Source organism: Marmota monax, unplaced genomic scaffold (genome assembly GCF_021218885.2).
Source record: "Marmota monax isolate L192 unplaced genomic scaffold, Marmota_monax_Labrador192_F-V1.1 WCK01_AAM20220418_F8-fsc00086, whole genome shotgun sequence".
NCBI classification, from domain to species: Eukaryota; Metazoa; Chordata; class Mammalia; order Rodentia; family Sciuridae; genus Marmota; species Marmota monax.
In genome coordinates this window covers 1,154,001-1,179,256 of record NW_026693086.1, presented here as the reverse complement: position 1 = coordinate 1,179,256, position 25,256 = coordinate 1,154,001, and the positions used below count along the sequence as shown (strand labels likewise).

General features: G+C 51.5%; 1 protein-coding gene across 3 annotated transcripts in view; it reads right to left on the bottom strand.

Annotated features, from left to right (window-relative positions):
* Scnn1b (sodium channel epithelial 1 subunit beta) overlaps positions 1–15,747 on the bottom strand; it is a 43,952-nt gene extending 28,205 nt beyond the window's left edge. Inside the window, exon 1 of one of the 3 annotated variants that reach the window (XM_046454583.2) lies at positions 15,624–15,747. The gene's annotated coding sequence lies outside the window, so the exon portion shown is untranslated. Of the gene's footprint in view, positions 1–15,047; positions 15,228–15,623 lie in introns of those variants that run through there. The other 2 variants (XM_046454581.2, XM_046454582.2) reach the window with 2 other exon arrangements.
* Positions 15,748–25,256: the final 9,509 nt, after the last annotated feature.

Genomic DNA, 25,256 nt, shown 5'->3' with positions numbered 1-25,256 from the left:
CCTCCTCCTCCTTTTTTTTGGTTCAAAGATTGAACCCAGGGGTGTTTGATCATTGACTCCCATCCCCAGCCCTTTTTATTGTTTTTATTTTGAGACAAGTTCCCGCTAAGTTGCTGAGGCTCTCACTAAGTTGCTGAGGCTGGCCTTGAACTTGTGATCCTCTTGCCTCAGCCTCTGGGGCGTTGGCATTACCGGTGTGCCCCACGGCTCCCGGCTGAAATGCCTTCTCAACTATTTACGAAGGTGTCCCTCTGAGCCACTTTGAAAATCACCTTCCTTTCCCACCCTTGAGGGAGATCTCCGTGAATCGTTCCCACTGGCTGAAGCCAGGACAGAGCCAAGGACACACCATCTCTCTCAAGGCACGTCCCTGTGTCCCTTTGGGGGGTCCTTTTAAGGGCGTCAGGGCCGGAATCACGATACCCATTTCACACAATGTAAGGAGCGGGCAGAGGGACTTGCCCGCAGTCCCTGTGCGTCGGAGGCAGCTCTGGAAATAGAAACCAGGGTGCATGGCTCCCTGCCACCTCCCACCCACGCCACCTCTGACCTCAGCACCTGTCCCCGTGGGTGTCGGGGAAGTCTGACCTGTGGCAATGGGCAGCTGTCTCCTCCGTGGGCACGCCTGCCTCGTCCACCAAGGCTCCAGTCCCTGACAGCTCGAGGGGCCTCCTGGGAAGCCAAACTCAGCAGGACTGGGGGAGATGGTAGGAAAGGGGGCTGCCTCACTGTCCACCAGCAGAGGAGGAGACACAGGGTCCTAGTGGAGCTGATCACTGGTGGAGAATGTTGCCAACGTACTTAGCTAAGTGAGAGAAAGGGCAGGGCAGGGCATAGAGTTGTATTTTTTTTTTTAAAAGGAAATCAGAAGTATGGAGACATCATGTGTGTGCATGTATATAGTCAGTCACCGATTACTCAAAAAAAATTGGCACTATGAGTGGACTAAGAAGAGGAGCTAGGTGCCTGGGGTGGAGGTGGGGGCTAGGTCAAGAGTTTTCTTTCTTTTTTTAAATGAGCCTCTCCTTTTGCGTCTTTGGAATGTTGAACCATCTTAACATTTAATCTTTTCATCGATTCTCTCAGCAACTATTTACTAAGCATCTACTTTGTGCTCTACACTATTCCAGCGGCTGGGCTTCTCTTAGTGAACAGGGTGATAAAACCCTGCCCACAGAAGACCAAATAAGTATTTAAAAAAGCAATTAAAATTTAAAGTTGATGCTGATCAGATACAAGTTTAAAAAAAGAAACACCTGTACGGCAGTCATTAGATTTGCAAAGATGACAACGTTGCGTCACAGCGAGGGTTGGCCAAGCTCTGAGGAACAGAAGAGTTTTAGGTGCCAACGAAGGTCGAGATGGTGCAACCGGACGCTCTGTGTCACGTTCAGAACGTGACCGCCGTGACCCAGTGGTCCCACTTTTTGTGTGTGTGTGTGTGTGTTACTGGTGAGGAAGGGCACGGGTGTCCGTGTGCGTGCGTGGCTTCAGAATATGGATTAGGACGCGGTGACCTCCTCAGATTGGGGCAATGTCAGGACTGTCCCTGAGGGGGGCCTGGGATAGAAGCAGCCACCTACAAAAGGTCCTTGATGCAAAGCAAGAAAGGGCAGCTGGCTGCTGGGCCCGTGGTGGCCATCTGACCCGGGATTAAGACTGGTCCAGGGCAAAGTCCCACGGTGCCCCCGTCTGCAGGTAGCTGAGTGTCGTCACTCCCGGCCTCTGGGTGGCTGGAGCGTCCCTGTGTCTTCACTACAGCCGGGGGTGCTGACCCGGCTCGCTGTCCACCCCACGACGTGGAAGAGGCACTTCCAATACTTCACTGTGGCCCCGAAATGCTAAGGATTTAGGGCAATGGTGTGCGACGTCCCCTCCGAGTTCTCTGTGGAGGGCCCCACACGGGCCACTCCTCTACCAGTGACCACGCTCATGCGCCCCGTGGAGACGCCTTTTGGGGTCCCTGCCCCACCTTTTGGGGTGATGTCTGGGTGATGCTGCCTTGCCCCCTGTGGGGACATGTTGGTGGCTGTCCCACTGTTTTGCTGCGCGATGGGGCTGGGGTGGGGTCATCCTCTCCTCCTGGGATGGCCCTTCTGTTTCCTGAAGGAAAGGACTCTACCCGGGACACCTGTAGATTGGCATCTGCGTGGCTTGCAGCTTGAATGTCCCCTAAATGCCCGAGAATCAAAGGCGCGGTGCCCAGATCTTACTAGCCAGCTCATTGGGAGGAAGTGGAACCTTCAGGAGGTGCGGCCTAGTGAGGTCACTGCGGGTGTGCACTTGAGGGGAAATTGGGTCCCCGCCTCCTCCTTTCCCCTCTCTTTGCTCCTAGGTTGCCATGAGATGGCGTGGCCTCCCCCAGCACGTGCTCCCACCATACTGTGCTGCCCCAGGCCCAAGCCACCACGGACTGAATCTCTACAGCTGCGAACCAAAGTCAACCTTTTTAAACATTAAGCGGCCTCAGGCATTTTGTCACAGAGACAGAAAGCTGACTATCAGGGTCTCCCTTGGTCTTCATTTTCTCCTCTCTGTAATGGGGATTCTCGTGTCTGTGCCTCTTGGTTGTTGGCAGGATCCAGCCAGATGAAGCGTGGGTGGCACGGGCCCCGTGGCCGTCACAGAGCAGGTGTTAGTAAACGGTTGCTACGCTTGCTTTTTGTTACTGTTATTATTAACATTTTATGCAAGGGGCAGAATTATTCAAAATGACCCTGGGTGTTCCCTCGGGATTGCTGAAGAACAGCTGGACTCCTCTGTGAGCTAGGCAGTGGACCCTCACCACATGCAGGACATACCAGCAACTCCATCTTGGACTTTCCAGACTCTGGAATGGTGAGCAACAAATATCTCCTGCTTCTAAGCCACTGAGTTATGGGATTGTCTAAGAGCTGCCCCTAGAGACTAGGAAGTCGCCCGAGTTTCCTAGAAGGTCAATTGCAGCAAGCCAAAGGGGCAGGGAGCCCCACCCTGTGTCCTCTGGTCCCTGTATGCTCTTTAAACCCGGGACATCCTGCAGATGACTCACTCCCAGCCCTTTCCCTTTGTCCCCAGGGGGCCACTGGACCTGAACTCTGTAATCTGGGGTGTTGGGGAAAGAAGTCCCGTTAGGCCAAAGCTGCAGGCCCTGAACAAGATCTGGGCGGCTGGGAAGGAAGACAGGGGCCCTGACAAGCCAGCATGGGCCAGGCAGGGTGGCCAAGCCCACGGGGCACGGGGCTGCCACCATCGTCACCCCAGCCCTGGCCACCTGTCACAGCAGACAGTCCTGCCAGAGCCGTCCGGCTGGTCCCCAGTGATCGGATGAGAGGTCAGAGCGGCTGGGTGGTGGCAGAGGACACTGGCGGTGTCTGGCAGGGTGTCTCCAGATGTGACCCGGTCACTCCAGCTCCCTCTGCCGCTGGCCTGTCCACCTTCCAAGGCCCGCTCGACGGCAGGCTCGGTGGCTCAGCATACCTAATGTGCTCCTTCCCCGGGGACAGCGCGTGAAAGACCGGGGTCACAGGACCTCAGGGAGGGTGGCTGCTCCTGATTATATGGGCCTCCTGACCCACACGGGCAGAGACCACCACGAAGAAGATGAAAGACGTTTCTCCCCACGCACCCCGAGAACCATCTACCCTCGCACACGGCTCCGCACGGGTGACCAACTCAGGAGCAGCCCCTTCCTCGTTTTGCAAACGCACAGATGACATAGAACACCCTGTCACTTGTCACTCGAGAGACGGCAGGACAGGCTGATCCTGGCCCTCCAGCTGCAGTGTGGGATCCTTCCAGAACCTTCTCTGTGGGTTTCTGTGCCCTGGACCCAGGAGTGGACAGGTGTCCAACTCAGGAGAATCCTGACACGTGTCCTGCACCCCAGACAGAAGTCCCCAAGTTCCAAGACCTCACTGTGGCCACAGCTGCCGGGAAAAATCTTCCAATTTTTAACTTTTTCAATAGTTTTTTTTTTCTCACACTAGGGACCCAACTGGGGACCTCGCACCTGATAAGCAAGGACTCACCACAGGGCTCCATCCCCCCGCCCTTGAAAGCTGTTTCAGGGAGAAGCAAGTTATTTCCTTGTTCACCTGATGGCTAAGAACTGCAGCCGGGTTTGAAAGGTGACTCCCTCTGTGGATGTCACCGCCTCTCTGCTGGGCTTCTCCTCCGGGACATGGATGCTCACAGCAGGAAAACTGAGATGCCCAGTTGGAACAGAAGGGGTCACGTGCTACGCACAACACTGGCCCACGGTGGAATATTGGAAAGTTGTTAAAAAAGGTTTAAAAAGAATCTGTGACGCACACCTGTTGTCCCAGCCGCTCGGGAGGCTGAGGCAGGAGGATCTCGAGTTCAAGGCCAGCCTCAGCAACAGCAAGGCACTAAGCCAGTCAGTGAGACCCTGTCTCTAAATAAAATACAAAACAGGGCTGGGATGTGGCTCAGTGGTCGAATGTCCCTGAGTTCAATCCCCAGTACCCCCACAAAAAACAATCAGTCTGTGGATTTATATGTATTTGTGTGGATAGGAAAAAAAATCCTATCTTCAGGAAGCAGGCTCTTGGGTTACTAAATTTTTTTTTTTTAGTTTATTTGTAACTTTGTAACTCCCATAATGAACCTAGATTGCTTATATTATTTTTTAAGAAAGCAAAGCTGGGTGGGGCACATGCTGGTAGTTCCAGATCTCAGCTACTCTGGAGGCTGAGACAGGGAGATGGCTTGAGCCCAGGAGTTTGAGATCAGCCTGAGCAACGTCTTGAGGCCCCACCTCAAACAACAACAGCAAAAACAACAACAACGGCAAAGTAATAATAAATGGAAGATAGTTTGTTTTTTACCAACAAGGCGGGGGGAAGCCATTTGAAAAAAATCGAGATTGGAAGGACGACAGGTCCTCGTGGATCCCTGGGTTCTGCAACCCACCTCTGACCCAAAAGGATTTAAAAAAAAATTGCGTGTGTCCTGAGCAAGCTCCGAGTTTTTTTCTGATCATCATTCACTACACAATACACTCTGACACCTATTTCCTTGGAGTTTACGGTGTGTAGGTGTTCTAAGAATCCAGAGGCGACTTCAAGTAAATGAGAGGATGTGGGTAAGCCGTGTGTAAATACGACGTCATTTTATAGGAGGAACCTGAATGTCCCCGGATTCTAGGTCTGGAACCAACCCACTGGGGATGACGGAAGAGACGACAGTATAAGGAAAAATTGTTAGGGAAAAGTGGCTGGAGGTCAGCAGAAAATATAGATCTTAATTTTTTTTCCCCTTTTCAATATTAAACTTTCTAGAATTTGAGAAGCAGTCAGGGAAAAGGGGTTGGGGAAGAGTCCGGATCGCTTGGGATGAAAGTTCCAGTATTTGGTGAACAGGGGCTTGTAAAAGAAGTTAAGCTCAAACGTACATGTTAGCTTGTATTCTAATATTCATACCTTTTCCCCCAAAGTTTCTTTTACTTTTTTTTTTTTTTTTTTGCACCAGGGCTGCTTAACCACTGAGTCACATCCCCAGCCTTTTTTTCTTCTTTTTTTAAATTTTGAGACAAGTTCTCACTGAGTTGCTTAGGCTAAGCTGTTGAGGCTGGCCTCTAAATTGTGATCCTCCTGCCTCAGCCTCCCTGGTTGCTGGGATTACACATGTGCTTCACCACACCCTGCTCTACTATTTTTTAGATTTAAAAAAAAAATTAAATAAGAAACCAAAAGGAAAAGGCATTCAATCCATTAGAAAAATGTGCCTGGGGTCCCTAGCAGCAGGATCCTTCTCCCCACAATTCCTGGGGGGGGCACTTCCTGCCTCTTGGGGACAGGGTGAGCCAAGGAGGAGAGACGCAGGGTCTGTGGCGCCGGCTCCTGCGCTTCCGGGACGGCCCCGTCCTCCAGACCCGGCTGACGGTCTCGCGCCCTGTTTGCTTTCTTTATGGCCCGAGTCCTGGCGACACCAGGTTTTATTCTGAACAATCACAATTTACACAGGAAACACCTCGCCTCCCGGGCCCCGAGCCAGGAGCCGTGTCCTCGCGTCCTCGGGCACAGGTGACTTGGCGGTGCCCGCGGTGAGCCCTGCGCCCACGGCCCTGCCCTTGCCCAGACGTGCACGTGGCCACTTGCCCAGGGTGGGCGGTGCGTGCTGGCACCAGGGAGATGGGGACAGCTGGAAAGGAGAGCTTCAGCAGAGCTTTGCAAGATATGAGAGTGTGTGTGTGTGTGCATGTGTGTGCACGTGTGTGTGCATGTCTCTCTGTGTGCATGTGTGTGTGTGCACGTGTGTGTGTGCATGTCTCTGTGTGTGTGTGTTTAGTGGGGGAGAGGGAGGGGAGGAAAGTGGTTATTTCATTGGGAATAAAATGTGGTGTCCCTGAGATCCCATCTCACCCATCAGAATGGTGGGCATCAAGAACACAAGCAACAGTGAGTGTTGGTGAGGATGTGGGGGAAAAGGTACATTCATACGTTGCTGGTGGGACTGCAAATTGGTGCAGCCAATCTGGAAAGCAGGATGGAGATTCCTTGGAAATCTGGGAATGGAACCACCATTTGACCCAGCCGTCCCTCTCCTCAGTCTATACCCAAAGGACTTAAAAACAGCACACTACAGGGACACAGCCACATCCATGTTGATAGCAGCACAATTCACAATAGCTAAACTGTGGAGCCGACCTAGATGCCCTTCAGTAGACGAATGGATAAAGAAAATGTGGTATATAAACACGATGGAATATTACTCAGCCCTAAAGAAAGATGAAATCATGGCATTTGCAGGTAAACGGATGGAGACCATCCTGCTAAGTGGAATAAGCCCGTCCCCCAAGACCAAAGGCCAATGTTCTCTCTGATATGTGGATCCCAACACAGAACAAGGGAGGGTAGAGAGAGGAAGAAGAGACGTTCACTGGATTAGACGGAGGGGAACGAGGGGAGGGGAGAGGGTGGGAATGGGAGGGACGGCGGAGTGAACCGGGCATCGCTGTCCTCGGTTCATACGTGGACAGATGACCCGCGAACTCCTCACTGCGCACGGCCACAAAACGGGAGCCACACTCCAGGCGTGTCCACCCTGCTGCCAGGCGTACCTCGAAAGTCTCCACCCTGGGTCTGCGCTGGAAAGAGCCAGGGCTGGGGGGGGACTTGGAGTTTGGGCTCACTCTCCTGAGGCCCAGCTCTCTCCATGTCACATTCCTCCCAGGAACTTTCAATGGCTCCCGATGTCTGCAGGACAAAGGCCAAACCCTCAGCCGGCTCTGAAGACCTCGGGCCACTTGGCTCTGTGCAGGGGGAGTCGAGGGGGTGCCCCCGTCCACCTGCCACGTGGAGCTGCGGGGTGGGCTCTATGCGTCCTCTTCAAGTCCACATGCCGAAGCCCCACCCCAGGACCTCAGGATGCGTCTGTATTTGGGGACAGCAGCTAACAGGCGACTAGGTAAAAACCGAGGCTCTGCGGCGGGTCTCCCTCTGAGCTGACCAGTGTCCTAGTGAGAACAGAAAATCTGGACGCATGAAGGAAACCTGTGACATGGGCAGGGAAGGGCAGGCACAGGGCTGGGGTCGGGCAGAGGAGACCGGGGCTTCCTTCTGAGTCCCGCTCGGGGGACCAGGGCGTGTATTTAAAAAATGATAATAAAATCAATAAAAATAAATAAAAGATGCATTAAAAACAAAGAAACCCATCAATAATTTTGAATATGGGTTACATGTTGAGCTGATCATACTCTTTCTTGCAGGTTCCATGAAACACTGTATTAATATGACTCTCACTTGTTCCTTTTTCCGGACGTGGCTTTTAAAATGTTTTCCATTGTTTATGTGGCTCAGATTTGTGGCTTGGGTCACATTTATGTTGGACCACCCTAACCCAGCCCAAGGGCCGGCACAGGAGGCCCTTACATCTGGATTGACTATCAGAATGAATACAGTTGGCGCCAAGTAGGTGCTTCTTGAGCCTGAATATAGCTGGTGCCAAATAAGAGCTTCTGGCCCACAAACAGATTTGTGTCTGGAAGACCACGGGGAAGGGGAGGGAGGCTGCGTCAGGGCAGTTTACATAATGACCACACCGTCAGCCATATCTATCAGGAGGCTGTAATTGGGGCCGCGGTTTCTTGAGCACCTAGTACGTGCCAGGACCTGCCAGGGTACGGCAGGCACATCAGCTCAGATAATCCCCAGTCAATCCCGTCAGGAATGGTTCCCTCCACAGCCCAGGACTGCCCAAGGTCACCTGGTGGAGGGCAGGGTGTGCACATGGACCTTCCCTAGGGGTCCTGCGGATGCCAGCCCCACGCAGACCCCACCCAAAGGGGCTCCAAGGAGCCCCAGGGCGGCAGCCAGTTCCTGCTCTCGAGGGTCCAGGAAGAGAGTGCCACCATTCCTAATCTCTGATCTGGGGAGGCTCAGCCATCCAGAGCCGCCACCAGCCCTCTGAGGTTCAAGGTCTCGGGGAACCGGTCCTGGCCCTGGTTGTGGCGGGTGGCGCTGGGCCCAGCCTGTCCCCTAGCTCTGGCAGCCACTGTGATCTGTGGGGTGTGCCCTGTCCCCTCCCACCCGGGGCTTCATGGAGTCTAACACCCAGGTCTTCCCAGGACCTCCCTGGGCAGGGCCTTGGCTGGAAGCTGCAGATCAGAATCCCTGGGGATGGGGAGGGGTCCGCAGCCCACGAGCAACTGTGTCTCTCCACTGTGGGTCGGAGCCTGAGGAGGCCGCTCGGGTCTGGGCAGAGTCTCAGGGCAGAAGCTGAGCAACCCCGGGCTCTCCCCGTGAGATCTGGGGGTCAGGAGTCTGATTTTATTCAGAGACAGGGTCTCCCTGAGCTGCTCAGCGCCTCTCTTTGGCTGAGGCTGGCTCTGAACTCGCGATCCTCCTGCCTCAGCCTCCCGAGTCTCTGGGATTATAGGAGTGCGCCACCGTGCCTGGTAGAACCTGCACCTTTTATCATCCTCTGCGATGCTCGGGATGGACCCCAGGTCCCCGAGCATGCCAAGCAAGGGACCCAGCCCTGAGCTCCACCCCCAGCCAGAATCAGCACCTGAGTCAGGACTCTGGGTGACCGACCCCTGGGCACGGTGACATTTCCTGACCATTTGAGCAGGACACTCAGGCTCCAATGCTTTGGGGGACCTGGTGACGTCATTAAGCAAGGCCAACTCAGATGCAAAAGATTGTTCCCATTTGGAAATGCGAGCTCGGCCGGGCGGGAGCTTGCAATGTTCTGAGAGAGTCTGACGGACGACAAGGGCCGGGGGCAGGTCTCAGGGGTCAGGCACTCCGTGTGCTCAGGGCTAGGAGTTCCATCCCCAGTGTCCCTTGCTACCTCCCCCAAATGACAGGGCGGATCACACAAAATAAGGCCTTTGGGGCACCGGCTGGGACCAGCCCTCAGGGCAGGAGGGGTGCCCGACTCTGGGTCAGGTTTTTGCTGGGGGAAGGCGGCCCTCCCGGGGCCTGGGGCAGGGCTGGTCCAGGGCTCCCCAGCTCCGCTGCCTGGAGGCGTCAGCAGGGCCATTCTGATTCCCTGGGCCTGGGGCTTGACAGGTCCCCCAAGCTTTCGCCAAGTCCCCAGTGACTCAAACGTGCGGGCGAGTTGGAGACCCCAGGTCTAGACCCCCAGTTTGCAGGGAACAGCAGACTCTTTCAGTAAAAGCTCAGACCCTAGACGCGGGTTTTCCTCCCGATGCTCTTCAACCAGGTGAAACCACTCTGAGCCCTCAGGCCGCACAGAAAGAGGTGGCCGACTGGACTTGGCCGTGAGCCGTGGTCTGCAGACCCCTGGGCTCAGGGGATGCACTGCGGGTGCGGAGGCCCGGATGGTGGGCCGTCCCTTCCTTCCTGGTATCCCCCTGCCCCTACGCCACCTGGGAAACCCGAGTAGCCCTTGATTGTGAAAAGCTTATGTTGACAAGGCCCCCGTCGAGTGTTGACTTGGCCTGGATCCGCTCCAAAGGCTTCAGGTTGGGCCCCAAATCCTGCATCACCCTGACAGGACTGCAGGGAGCTGTCCTGTGACAGGTGACGCCGAGTCTCACACCCCCAGCTGATGAAGTCGTTGAACCTTAGAACTAGGGACCGTTTATTATGGAAGACAGGGAGGGCTGGTATACCTCTGTGTGTATTATTACATACCCATTTCTTTTTAGATAAAAATGAGGCACAGAGAGGTCAAGTAATTTGCCCCAGGCCACACAGTGACAGTGTCAGGGCAGAATGGAACCCAAGTCTGCCTGACTCCAGGGCCTGCTCTCCTAATTACTTTGCCGTATGGCCACCCCATAAAATCTGTGTTGAGAACAGTCACTAATCCACCACCATCTCCAGTCACTGCAACACCCAGACTCAGCCTTCTCAAGGACAGCAACCAATCGGCTTGGTTTGCTTGGGCAGCCATCCTGGGCTCTTCTGGTTCTTGATTGGCATTTAGATGTCATTTATCCTTGCTCTACTTTGAGCTGCAGCTAGAGCTGGGCCACCTAAAGTTGTTCTGCACTCTCTCCAAGGAAGAAGGAGTCTGGCAGAGCCGCCCGGTATGGCTGCGTAGGATGCGCACTGCACCTCTCTAGGGGTGTCATGGATCACGTAGTCTGTGTGACCAACGTTCCTGGAGTTGTGCAGCACACAACCAGCTCAGCTGTTCATGGCTACCCTTGAGGCTGGAGGGAAGACACCCAGGACCCTCTGACATCAAAAAGGAAGAAGTCATCCAAAAGGCAGTCTCCCCGTGGGAAAGGCCGCCATGCACCGTGGGATCTGAGCTTACGGCTTTGGGGAGCCTTTTGGGTCAGGAGCGGGAAGTAGCTGGAGCTTCCTGGGGAAGCCCCATCCAGCTCCCTGTGGCTCTCGGACCAGTCAGGCTGCAGGGCCAGGTCTGGACTCTCAGTCCTGATCCAGGAGACAGCTCCCCACTCCGCGCTCCACGCCCGGGCCCTCGAGTGGTCTCTCCAGCTGCCCGCAAACTGGCCCCGGGGGCCGTTCTCACGCTGGCGACACCTGCACCTGCTCCTCCAAACCCAGGCTGCCGGGAACTCCCAGCCGGTCGCCCCGAGCCATTTCCGTAACCGCTGCCCCCGGCCAGTGTGTTTGCCTGTGTTTGTTTTGCTTTTACGATTGGAGCCAGGCGCTGGGCCAGGCTTTCCCTGTGTTGGCTCCTGGGTCCCTTCCCACCACCCTAGCAGGCAGGATCTGTGATCACCCCATTTTACAGACTGGGTCTCTGAGGTTCAGAGAGGTTGGGCCAATTACCCAAAGTCACACAGCTAGAAAGCGGCCGAGTGGGGAGGCAGATCTGCGATCTTTCAGACCTTGGGGCCCAGATTCCTCACTATCTTCCTAGAGTCGTGTCCTCTGTCCTACGTCCCCATCTGAGGGTTGGGCCTTGGGTCTGAGAAGCCAGGTGAGTGATCATCATGTTGCCACTGGCCATGACGATGGGTGAGCGGGTGGTGACGATGGGGGTGGCAGAGATGTGGGTGATGGGGGTGACGGTGAGGAGGACAACGTGCCCAGTGTTCTCACGTGCAGGTGACACAGGCAATCCGACCAACCACCCCTCCCTCCGCCTGCTCCAGGGCCAGCACTCCCCAGGAGGGTCAGGTCAGCCGGGTTCCTGTGCCCTAGGGCAGAGCGGGTCCCTCGCACCCATCGGAGTCACCAAGAGGGAGGCGACCTCTCTGTTTCCTGCCGAATCACCGTTTCCCGTCAGACTCTGAGTCCAGTTTTGCTTTTGCAAGTCCTGGGCCCTGGGCACGCACTGCCCGGCTCGTGCCAGGGTCAGGCTGGCCCTGGAGCTGAGGCCCAGCCTCCCTGCGCTCTGCAGAACCCCAGGGCCATCAGGCGGAGGAGGCCAGTCCTCCAGGAAGCAGAGGCTGAGACTCTGACGTCCCCAGGGGAGGCGGTGAGATGGCAGCCACTCGCACACGGGGCCTGGTGGCCCTCTTGGTTGGGGGAGACTAGATCTTCACCCACACAGTTGACCCCGGGTCCCACCCAGGGGATTGAAAAGCTGAAACCTTACCCTTGGCCACAGGTGAACCAGAGGCTTGTCCCAGAAAGCCATGTCCCAGAGAAAGAATTTCCACCCCTCCTCCACACTCACTTCTCAGATGACACCAGGAAGCGGAGGAGGGACAGGTTGGGAGGGGAAAAAAAGTGGGCTCTGCAGTCAAACCGCCTGGCTTTGGATCCCAGCCTCACCATTGGCCAGCTCTGTGTGACCTTGGGCAAGTTACTTAACCTCTCTGAGCCCCATTCGTTATCTGCAAAATGTAGCTGATGACACTACCTGTTTCTCTGGACTGTCGCGGGGAATACACTGAAATCGTGCCGAGGGAGAGCTCAGTTTCCCTGGGTGTAAAATGGGGATAATAAATAATTACACCTACCTGAAGGAGTTTGATGAAATAGCATGGGCACCTGGCATGCAGCATATACGTAAAAAACACCTGAGGCCCTGAGTTCAATCCCCAGCATCAAATGATAATAAAAAGATCCTGCCTGTTTTTGTTACTGGGGCACCCAGGGACCCCTGGGTGGAGCCTGAGGGTGCTGGGAGCAGGGGGGCGTGGCCTGGGTCTAGTCTGAGCCCCGGCACCCACCTGTCCATCATCCATTCAGCAAGTGTTCTTGGAGCGTCTCCTGGGACTTGGGGCGACCGCAGTGATCAAGACACATAACCCCTGACCATTTTGCTGAAATTCCTGGGAAACAGAGGGGTGCCCCCCCCCAGACACTCCCTGGACATCTGCTGAATGAATTCGTGAATTGCAAACAGAAGGTGCTCAGCATTGCAGACTGGGTGTCTCCCCTCCTCCCACCAGGCCAGATGGGGCCCTGCGCACGCCTCACCCCGCAGAGACCTCCAGTTCTGCCGTCAGCTCACAGCACAGTGAGCCACCCACTGACCCCCAGTACCAGCAGGCCACAGGGCCCCGTGAGGCTCAGCCAGGCTCCTGTTCCAAAGGCGGGTGCGTGGCCACCCATCAGCCTGCTGACCGCAGGAACATGGCTTCTCCTTGACATGTTCCAGGGACTCTGCTTGCCCTGAATTCTGCAGTAAAGGTGTTCCCGGGCAGGTGGCTCCTCCACGGCCAGCCCCCCCCCCCCCGTCCTCTCTGGACTTGGGCAGTGACCAGGGTGGGGCTCCCGGGCCAGGATCTAAGCCTCCTAAGACTGGCCCTCCCGGCCTCTGCTATGGTCCTCCACAGGTGGGGTGGGGTGGGGGACATCAGAGGTGGCTGGACCCCTGCTTTGGCCTCTGTCTTCTCTCACAGGGCAGGGATGGGCTTGTGGGCAGCTAAAAAGAGCCCCCGGATGTGACAATGGGTGGACTCTGCCCATTGGGCTTGGACTAGCAGAGTTTGAGGCCTGAGTCGGTCCCAGACTTTGGGCTCTGCGGGGACTGCAGCCACAGATTGCAGCCAGAGGGGCCTGAGTGTCTGTCCCCGGCCACAGGCAGACAGAATAGAGATGTGTGCGTGCGTGTGTGTGTGTGTGTGTGTGTGCGCTCATCGGTGTGCATGTTACACATGGGTGTGTGCGTGTGCATGCGTACACGAGCCTGTGTGTGTGCGATGGAAAAGAAGCAGCAGCACCTCCCAAACTCAGATCCCGTACAATCAGTTTAGGACAAGCGACAGGAAATTGAACTTAATCTCCGACGGCAATTCATAGAAGAGTCTAAAATAAAAGCCCCTCCCAAATTTGGGGACCCAGACGTCCCTCAGTGGCCTACCCAGGCAGCAGTTTAAATCAACCAGCTGGTTTAAACGCAGCAGTGTGGATGGCTCTGTATAGATAGCTGGTGAGGGGTCAGTTGCAGAATGACCAGATGGGTTATGACATTTCTGTTGCCCACCTGCCCACCACGCTCACCACGATCAAAGGATTTCACATATCCCCCCAGGCAAACATATGGACTGTACAGGTGTTGGGAAACGTCTAGAAGGAATGCCCCACATTATGAAGACGGTAGGTCCCTTTGGGCAGCGGGGAGGGCAGGGGATGGGAGGTTGTAGGGGAACAGGAAGGAATCGCAGTTCAGCATAGCACTTGGGTAGGTAGGTAGTTGGGCCCTCCGAGGTTCACAGGGCTACAGGGTTGCTCAGACAGGTCCTCTGGGGACTCTCTGGGAGCCACTGACCGGGACAGATACCCTGGGGGAGGTGGCGAGCTGTCGTTTCTTGTGGGTGCAAAAAGCCCCGGCGCTGGCTCCCTAAACCGTGCGCCTGTTTCTCCCTGGGCGCTCTGCGCTCCATGCGGCGCGCAGGGCACGTTGCCACCACCCACTTTGTGACAGCGCATCTAAGCCATATGACATTATCCAGACATAAACGCAGCCCTCGGAGTCCTCGAGAGTATAGATTGCACCGGGTCCAGACCCCAGCACCTCCCCAGAGTGGACCTTCAGAGAATTAATCCAAGTCCCCCCAGAGCTGGGCTGACAAGGTGCCACGAGGAAGGTATCTGACTGTCTGGGTTCCAATCCGCGCTCAGCAACTCGTCCCGGATGGCGGACGCTTCTCCCCTCTCCGACCCTCCCCAGTCCCCCCTCTGTAACCTGGGGACACCTCGCAGGGATGCTGCGGGCGCTCTGCCTCGCGGCGCCTGGCACGAACTGCGCGCTCTCGGGTTTCACTGTTGTCATCTCCCACGACAGTTCACCACGCCCATTTGGTAAGGGACCCTGCCACCCTCCCTGCCGCCGTCCCAGACGCTCGGGCGACCCTGGCCCGAGCCAGCCTGGCCGCCCCCTCCCCCGTCACTTGCCATAGGTCCCCCTTCTTGGTCTTTATGCACTTCCTGGGATCATTCCCCTCTGCTCAGGGGGCACGCTAGGGGCGACCTCCCCCTCCGTCCTCTCCGCCACCTGCCATCAGCCGGTTCAGCCCCGGGACGGGTCCCCGCGGTGGCTGAGCGCGGCGCCGCAGACAGGCACTCAGGCGCCCCCCCGTGGGAAACTGAGGCTGGACAGCGGGGCTCGCGGCCGAGTTCGGGCGTTGGAAGGCGCGGCGCGGAGGGGCGCGGGGCAGCAGGCACGGGCCCAGGTGCGCCCCCCCGGGGTCGTTGTCGTACCTGGTTCCGGCGGCGACTCGGATGCACGCTGTTGGCAGCAACTGCGGCGGGCGGCGGGCGGCCGAGTGTCGGTGGCGGTGGCGCTGGGACACCGCGACAGAGCGCGGCCAGACGGAGGTAGGCGGAGGAGGCGGGGAAGCCCCGGGAGCGTCCGCGGGCGGAGCCTGCCTGTTGCCACCAGTCCGGCCACCTGCAGGATCCTGGCTCCTCTGGCCACCTCCCTCACCCCTCAGCAAGCTCCAGTCTGGCACCTTGAATTGTCCCCACATGCCACGTCCAAGCGCCCCCGACACCCCATCGCGCACACACTCCCCATTCTAGCAATGTCCCAGGTATGTCCACATAGAGCCTTCTCTGTGCGCCCCGCAGAACCCTCCCCTACACACCCCATGCCCCACATATGAACTCTCCGTTTTGCCCTCGCATGCACCTGTCCCTGTACAACCGAACTCCCATCACATGGCATCCCTGCAGGTACAGAGGGTCCCCTGGACACGATGGGGATGTAGGGAGGCCCGTGCAGTTGATCTCTCTAGAATGTTCCTGCACCCCACTGGGACCTCCGAATTTGCTCACCTTGGCTCTCCCAGTGACCTCCTTCCCTCCCTCCAGGCAATACCAAGGTCGCTCTCAGATGAAGGTCATGTCCTAGGGGCTGGACTTCTGCATTAGAAAGTCAACAGCCCAATGGGAGGTTTGAGCCTCTATTACCCCGCCCCCCCCAAGCCCACTACACCTGAGGGCTGTCCTCAGCCAATAGCCAGAGGGCTCCGTGCTATGGTGGAATGTGGTTTGTCCCTTCTGAAACCCAGCTGAAATTTAATCTTCTCAAGATGTTAAGAGGCGGGACAGGGTGATTAACAGCTCTGCTTTACGAATGGGTTAATCCACTTATGCCATCGGCGGCTCAGCGGGTCATGTCCAGTGGGTCTGTTCTGAAAGCCAGTTTAGCTGGATCTCTGGGGAGCTCCCCAGCGCCCTGTCTCTCCCCACATAATGCCCAGTACTACTTTGGGACTCTGCCAGCCAGAAGGCCATCTGCAGATGCACCCCCTTGACCTTGGGCTGGAAGTGGGAGTCAAACTAAACTTATTTTCTTTAGTTTACCCTGGCTGTGCTACTGTGCTATTAGAAACAGGAAATGGATGAAGACAGGCCAATTCCTCTAATCTTGGCTTCCTTCCCTTCATCCTGCTTTCTCCCCATCAAGTCAAGATTCCAAGCAGGGTCATTCCAGTCCCTCCTTTTGGAGGGCTCCACCCTTCATTCCCTGGGTGGATCTCCATGGATGGTCCTAATGCAGGAGTTCTCTAGAGTTTTAGTCTTAGGAATCCCTTAGTCCTTTGAAGACCCCGGGGAGTTTTTGTTTCTGCAGGTGGTCTCTGTTGATACTTTTCTTATAAGAAACTGATGCTGATTTCCAAGCTATTTCCAGATTCATCACACTATGACAATAATAAACCCATTACATGTTGACATAAGTAAAATACTGCTACAAAAAAATGTTTTCCAGAAATAAAAATAACAAAATAGCATAAAGAAGGGCATGTTTAGTATTTTTTTTTTCAAATCTCTTTAATTTCCAGCTGGATGGTAGTCTGAATTCATGAGTTTGGTCCGTTGCAACATGTTGCTTAGTTAGAGTTCACTGTGGTCTGAATATGGTTTGTCTGAAACTCAGATTGACGTGGAACTCCTACTGTGTGGGATTAAGAGGATGCGTCCCACCCTCTTAATTTGACTGTGGTGTTGAGAAGGAGGGCCTCTGGGAGGTGATCAGAGCTAGATAAAGTCATCAGGGTGGAGTCCCATGATTGAATCCTGGTGGCTTTTAAGAAGTAAAAGAAGAACACACACACACACACACACACACACACTATGTGATGGCCTGTATCACCTTCTGAATCTGCCAGCAAGAAGGCAGATACAGCTTCTCTGCCTTGGCCCAGAACTGTGAGCCCAAATCAACCTCTTTTCTTGATAAGTTACCCAGTCTGTGCCACTGTGTCATAGCCACAGAAAACAGACTGGCACACCCACCATGGCTCTTACACTTTCAGTGCAAATATTCTTTTCATGAAAAAGGTCAATAATTATCTTGGTATTATAATGAAAATAATTTGGACCTCATGTTCCTCTTGAAGAGGTCTTTGGGACCTCCCAGGAATCTGTGGGTCACTAATGCTGCCTTAACCTATACAGATGTGAACCTATGAAATCGCGGGTATTTGACTATGATTTGCCTATGAAAATGGACATTTCATACGGTTCAACTCAATATTTGTTATTTCGGGGAATCTTCCTTCTGGGTCACACTGTTTTCTTGACTGGTTCTGTTGATGGACATCGTCAGAATGAGTTCCCTGTGGGACCGTGTCACCTTTTCTTGCAGCATGATTTCCGAAGTGGAGGGTGGTTAGAATTTTGGGGTGTCCGGGAACTCCAGACTAGCTGACGTTAGGCTGAAAAATTTTAACGGGTTGATTTTAAGCAACTGTGAACAAAAAGGGTTGTGTTCTGGTCGACAGCCTGGCTCACTGAAGAGCAGACCTGCTTTTCTCCTTTTTTGATAGGGACCCTAATCTGAAGGCCTCAGAGTCTCCACATGGACTTAAGCCAGGTGTTTGAATTATGAACCATTTGGCCAAATTTTCTTTTAAAACACACTTTTTTTCCCCTAGATGAAGATATATGGGCTGGATTATGGCAAAATCAGGTGAATTCATGTGTGGATGGGTTCATGACTAGTTCTGGGGGTAGGAAAATTTAAGTGCCCCCTCCCCCCCAAAAATACTGTTCAAATCCAACCTCAGCAAAAGCAAGGCACTAGGCAACTCAGTGAGACCCTGTCTCTAAATAAAATACAAAATAGGGCTGGGGGTGTGGCTCAGTGTAATTATTTAATAATAATTATTAAAATAATTATTTATTTAAATACTATTGTAGAAGAACAGCCCTCATGCTTTCTTTAATTAGTGCAATTCTAGGATATTGATAGAGATATGAAAGGGAATCCAAGATCAGCCAGGTTGGCCCTGCTGGTCAATGCGGTGTTGGGTGTTGAAGCCATAAACCTTTATAGCTGCAACTTAAATATTCTGCATAGAAGATGAATATGATTTGGGGAGGCATGAAGCATATATTCATTCCACTTCAGGTACTGGCATATGATTTACCTCTGGGCTCAATATATATATATATATATATATATATATATATATATATATTTTTTTTTTTTTTTTTTTTTTTTTCTGGTTGGGGGGTGATACCATGGATTGAACTCAGGGGCACTCGACCACTGAGTTCCACCCCCAGCCCTATTTTGTATTTTTATTTAGAGACAGGGTCTCACTGAGTTGCTTAGCTCCTCTCCATTGCTGAGGCTGGCTTTGAACTTGCGATCCTCCTGCCTCAGCCTCCTGAGCCCCTGGGATTACACTTCTAATGTATATTTTGATCTTGGGGTGTTGATTTCATTCTTCACCACCATTTCAGGGTTGGATCCCAGAACTAGCAACCAGCAAGTGGTATTCTTCTTGGGAAAGTGGTTTGTTTGTGGGGGGGGGGAGCATGACCCAAGTCAAGGTCATCCATGAAGGTCATCCATGGCCAGTGAAACTCTATAAGAAGACTTTTCCTTTCAGATCTCAGGAAGTCTTGCTGGCTTGGGAGTTGTGCAGATGTGGAGCGACAGCTGGGAACAGGCGATATAAGAGTGGATCCTACCCAGAAAGGCAAACTGGGTCCTGGTATTGTCACCTGACTCACCTAAGGGCACATCTTAAGTCAGCTCTACCCCTCGGTCATTTGGGCTCAGGGGCGGTAAATTTCCTTTTGCTGAAGCCACTGTGGGATTTCTGTTGCTTGCAACTAAAAGACACCTGGCTGATTCTGGTGAAAATTTCATCCAAATTACAAAAGAAGGAAGTGAGCAGGGACAGCTAATGCATCCTTTTACAGCAACCTGACAGACTGGAATGTCCAGCCCCAAATTAAGAAGATAAACGACAACAAGCACAAATGTAAAGCCTCAAAGTCCGGGCTCCAACCAGCACCATGGGAGTACAGAATGGGAAACTCCAGCTTGGGAGTTCCAGAGCCTCTCAGAGATGCAGTGCCACCTGCAGGTCTGGAGGCCCCACGCACTGCATCTCAGGCTTGTTTGACAGAAATCTTATCTCAGTCCACTGATCAAAGGTAAGTCCCTGGATCTTGGGTCTCATTCCTCCAGGTCTTGGCAAGCTTCAGTCCTCCTCTTCCTCTGACCACGACAATACAGGATACCATGAGTCTCCTTTTAAAAAAAGAATCCACAATACTTTCTAGGTCCTCTCTCCACCCCCATTATTTTTAGTAATGATTTGCATTGCTAATCACCGCCCCCCTTTTTGGAGGGGCACTGGGGATTGAACCCAGGGGTGCTTAACCACTGAGCCACATCCCCAGCCCTTTTACTTTTTATTTTGAGACAGTCTCTCCCTAAGTTGCTTAGGGCCTTGCTAAATTGCTGAGGCTGACCTTGAACTTTTGATCCTCCTGCCTCAGCCTCCAGAGCTGCTGGGATTACAGGTGCGCAGCACCATGCTAGGCTTACTAAACCTCATTTATCCTCCCAAAGAGTACTAGGAGGTAGGTTCTATTTTCCCCCCATTTTACAAATAAAGAGAAAGACTTGAACCAATGTTTAAAAATCAGGAAACAGCATACAAGAGCGGATTTCCTGATTCTATGGAAAATAAGCAACCAGGAGGTGTGGGCCAGATGGGGTTCCTATTCCTGGGTGGCCTGGGTGGAGCTGGAGGCCTATAGGGACCCTGGGGACACTCAGGGACACTCAGGTCCCCAGGGTCCCTACTTGGCCTGAAGTCAGTGTGCTCGTGCCCAGCCTGAGCCTCTTGTTTCTGCGTCGTCGTCGATAATCTGAGTGCGAGGCCTCTGCTCCTGGTGCACCCAGGCTGCCTCCGCCCCACCTTCCCCTCTCCCTGGCCCCTGCCAAGCCTGGACGTTTTCCCTTTGTTCCCAGAAATCCAACCACAAGCCCCAGATCACATGGGGCACAGCCAGGCTGGCACTCGGAGCACATACCTTTCCGTTTTTCTCTTCCCACTGGCCTGGCTCCCAGGACCTTGACCTGGGGACGAGGAGGCGCTGAGAACAAACATGGACGCTTGGTCTTGGAGGATGTCAGTCGCATCTGGGAACCTTGAGAAAAGGCACCTCGGTCCTTGAAGATTTTAAAATGCTCTGATGCTGTACAATGCTGAGAAAGTCCTCAGTGTGTGTGTGTGTGTGTGTGTGTGTGTGTGTGCGTGCGTGAGAAAGAGAGAGAGAGAAGTAATAATGTATATTCTGTAATTTTCAAACTGCTAAATGCTCTGCTGCAGTAAAAAAAAAAAAAGAGTAAGATAGAGCCCGAACGGACCCGTGCAGAAAGATTCAGGAGAAATTTCATTCAGTCCACAAATATTATTGAGCTTCGATTATTAATTATTATTACAATTTTTTAAAAATAGTTTTTAGTCACGGATGGGCCTTTTTTTAATTTCTTTTTTTCTGTGCGGTGCTGAGAACGGAACCCAGTGCCTCACACATGCCAGGCAAGGGCTCTGTCACTGAGCCACAACCGCAGCACATCAATCATGTATTTTAGGCTCTGGAGATACACTGGTAAGCCAAGACTGACAATGCAAATAAGGAAGACTAAGAATCTTCTAGAAGGTGATAACTGCTAAGGAGAAAAAAAAATCCATGTAGGCCCAACAGCACACTCTGGAGGAGACTGAATTTTAGGCAGTAAAATCAGAGAAGGAGACTTATGAGCGAGGAACTCAAGGATGGAAGGAAACCAGCCCCTCAGAGGGACCAGCAGGTGCAAAGTCCCCAAGAAGGGCAGTGTGTCTGGGGAGGAAATGAACAGGAGAAGTGACTGAGAGGGAGGTCCACTTGCGGAAGGGCCTTGGAGGACAGGGTAGGGACTTTGGTCTTGAGTCAGAGTGAGAGGTGGGGATCTTTAGAGAATCTGAAATGATGTAACCTGGCTAAAAAAAAAAATTGCATGTAGTTTTTATTGATGGTAAAATATATATGACCTGGAACTTGTCATGTTAACCATTTTAAGGGCACGGTTCGGTGACATTAAGGATATTGACCAACATCATCTCCATCCATCTCCGGAAGCTGTTCCTCTTCCCAAATTGAAACTCTACCCGGGGAACAACAGCTCCCAATGTCCTCTCCCCACAGCCCCCTGCAAACGCCATTCTGTGTTCTGTCTCCACGAGTTTGACTTCTCTAGGTCTCTCATGTATGTGGGATCAAACAATATTGGGCCTTTTGTACCTGGCTTCTTTTACTTAGCATAGTGTCTACAAGGTTCATTCAGGGTCGAAACTGTGTCAGAATTTCTTTAAAAATATCATTCTGGGGGGCTGGGGTTGTGGCTCAGTGGTAGAGCGCTCACCTAGCCCACGTGAGGCACTGGGTTCGATCCTCAGCACCCCATAAAATGAAATCAAGATATTGTGTCCATCTATAACTAAAAAAATAAATATTAAAAAAATATCATTCTATGGCATGGACATACCACAATTTGTTTATCTGTTCTTTTGTCGATGGACACTTGGATTGTTTCAACGTCTTGGCTGTTGTAGAGAGTGCTGCTCTGGATATTGGTGTTCGCTATTTGAATCTCTGCTTTCAATTCTTTTGGTATGTCTGACTGAAAGTTTAAAAGACTCACTCTGTAAGAACCCTTGAGAAGGAAACATACGGGCAGCAGGATTGACATAGGGGTCAGGGCGGGAGCCATAGTGGTGGGGGGAAGTGGTCAGATTCTGGATATAGTTTTTAGAAATAGCTGACATGATTTTCTGAGAGCTTGTGGCTTGGATATGGTTAGAGTGTGATTCCCAAAAGTTCATACATTGGAGTTTGGTCCCTAGTGTGTGGTGTGGAGGTGGAGGGGGCTTTAAGAGGTGGAGTCCAGTGGGAGTTCACTTGGGGTCATGACCTTGGAGAGGGTTTCATGGGATCTTAAGTTAATTCTTAAGAGAGAGTAGGTTATAAAGGAACAAATGGCTCCTCTTCCCCTTGCTCTGGCTTCCTATCTTACCATGTACTCTCCTCTTCCGGCTCCCAACCACTGTGATGCCATCTACCATGAGGTCCTCACCAGAGCCAAGCTGACATGTGGTTCCCTGGAACCTCCAGAACTGAGAGCTTAAGAATTCTCTTTCCTCTATAAAGTTCCCCAGCCTCAGGTATTTTGTTATTGTAACAGAAAACAGACAAATACAGATTGGATGTGGAGTGTGAGAGAAAGAAAAAAAAAAACCACAGCAGAACAATGCCTATGATATAACCTTATTTGTCACAGCGGTGCATACCTGTAATCCCAGCTGCTCACGAGGCTGAGGCAGGAGGGTAACTTGAGCCTCGGAGTTTGAGGTCAACCTGGCTAATACAACAAGAGCCCATCTCAAAAACAAAAACAAAAACAAAACACACCCCTCACCAAAAACAACTCAAAAATCAAACAAAACCAAATATAACAATAACAAAATAAAACCAAAACAAGCAAAAAACCTTTCATAAAACAGTAATATAGGTTTTGATGTGTGTATATATATATATATATATATATATATATCAATGTATATATTTATATCAGTATATGTGTATTTATCTCTCTCTCTCTAGACACATATATTGATATAAATGCAGAGACAATGTTCTAGAAGAATACATATCAATTTGTTAGAAGGCTTTACCTCTTAAAAGCAAACAGAGATGGGGGGAGGATGTGGTCAATGAATTATTTTTTTCCAGCCAGGGATTGAACCCAGGGCCTCACACAGGCTAGGCAAGTGCTCTGTCATTGGGCTGTATCCCCAGCCAGGTCCATGAGAATTCTGTCCTTTTCTGTATGGATTTTTTTCCTAAAGGAATATATTCAGATATCACTTCTGTATTCTAATAAAATCAAACCCCTTTTAGACAGAACTTATGCTTTTAAAAAGAATAGGAGGGGCCTGGTTTAATTTGGGACCAAGTCCTTTGAGACCTTGGCGTGTTGAATGAGTCAGATTCACCTCTGAAGCTATTTAATTGCTACTTAAGTGGCTTGGAATTACTGGTTCATGCTGGGAAGGAGGGCAGGAGACCTTCATTTGGCGTGGTCTACTGAAAGATAAAACTTTCCTAGTGAGGGAGGGCCGGCGGCCAATGATGGGCCTGGCAGAGGCTGAGACGGGTACAACCGTGGGGCCTTAAAACCGGAGTCCAGTCTTGTATGTCTATTAATCTCAACAACAATAGGAGCAGCAGCAATGGCTTATGCTTATGTAGCATTTGCCCAGCCAGTCGCTCTAATGAAGGTTTTATAAACTAAATCATTGAGTCCTCTCCGTAGCCCAGTAGCTAGACATGATTTGGGGCCATTTTGAAGTGTGTGACATTGAACATGGGATTGTGGGAAGGTCGACAGCAGGTGCATTTATGTTCATCCTTATCTTGCTCCCCTGACTGACCATGTCCAGATAGCAGCAAAAGAGCACTTCTACTGACCCAAGTCACATATTTTTATAAAAACTAATTAATTGTCTCTGGAGGATTCTAGGGGTGATGGGTGGATCTTCCAACAGCCTCTGGTGTTAAGTGCCTTGTGTGTTTCTCTCCCCTTAGATAGGCTTGCTTATAACTGTCAAAGACAGCAAAGGTGCAGGAGGTCACTTCTGTGATTACATTGTGTTAAATAAGACCTAAGTCCTGGCTAACACTTGGATTATAGCCTCTTTGGAGACCACGGAGCATGATACACAGCTAAATCTTGATGGGATTCTTGAATCTGAGACATAATAAAGGTGCATTGTTTAAGCCACTAAGTGTGGTGATTTGTTATGTGGCAATAGCTGACTAATACACCAGGGAACCAATTCATTAGTTTCCAAAGTTATATATAAAGGGTCAGAATCAAGCATGGATTCTGCCTGCTCTATACAAATGAAACTTCAGGAAAACTAAATAGCTAATTGGGGAAGTTTACTTTTATAGATATATATCTCAACTAATAAAAGAAGGAAAAAAAAATAAAATCTCAACACTTCTCAACAGATCTAGGCAATGAACATTGTGCTGATATCATGAGATGAAGGACAAGTGGACGTGACACACTCGTGGACATGCACAGCTTTATCCTTGACAAAAAGAAAAAAACACAAATTGGAATCTAATTAGGTATCTAGATATAATTGCAAATTTCCCATCAATCTAAGGGAGAGAGGATTAAATGACACCATGGTAATGTCACCAGCAAAATCTATTGGAGAAGTTTCCTAGAGATTAGAAGAGCTAATTCCACAATTGCAGTTTTTGAATCTTATTTGGGTACTGATTCATACAAATTCTATGAAAATTATTGATAAGACAATAGGGGCATTTGAACACTGCATAGACATTTTATGGTCTTAAGTAGCTGTTAGTTTTTTAGGTGTGGCGATGGTTTTGTTGTGAGTTTCTAAAAGAGACCTTTAATATTATTAATTAGTTTATTTACTTTTGGTACTAGGGATTGAATCCAGGGGTGCTTTCCCACTAAGTTGCATCTCCAATCCTTATTATTATTATTATTATTTTTTAACTTTTGAGACAGGGTGTGGGAAAGTTGCTGAGGGTCTTGCTAAGTTGTTAAGGCTGGCCTCAAACTTTCAATCCTCCTGTCTCAGCCTCCTGAATCAAGGGGATTACAGCTGTGTGCCAGCATACCTGGCTGAGGCCTTATATTACTTTAAAAAAATTTTTTTAGTTGTAGATGGACACAATGCCTTTATTTTATTTGTTAATTTTTTCATGGTGCCAGGGATTGAACCTAGTGCCTCACGCATGCTAGGCAAGCGCTCTACCACTGAGCCACAACTCTGGTCTGGCCTTATATTAATGACGGCTTGTTTAATCCATACTTTTTTTTTCTTCTTGAAACATACAGAAAAGCAGAGCGAATCATATAACAAGTACTCATGCATACATCACTTGGTTATGACAGTTGTGAATATTTTGCTAGATTAGTTTCAATTATTACTTTTTTTCATTTTTGGCTGAAGCATCTTCAAGTGTTTATAGTCAACATGATATTTCATCCCTAAATAATGAACACTAAGCCTGTGTTCATACCCAATTTCTCCATATTCACGACTTCTCAAGAGCCCCCAAAGG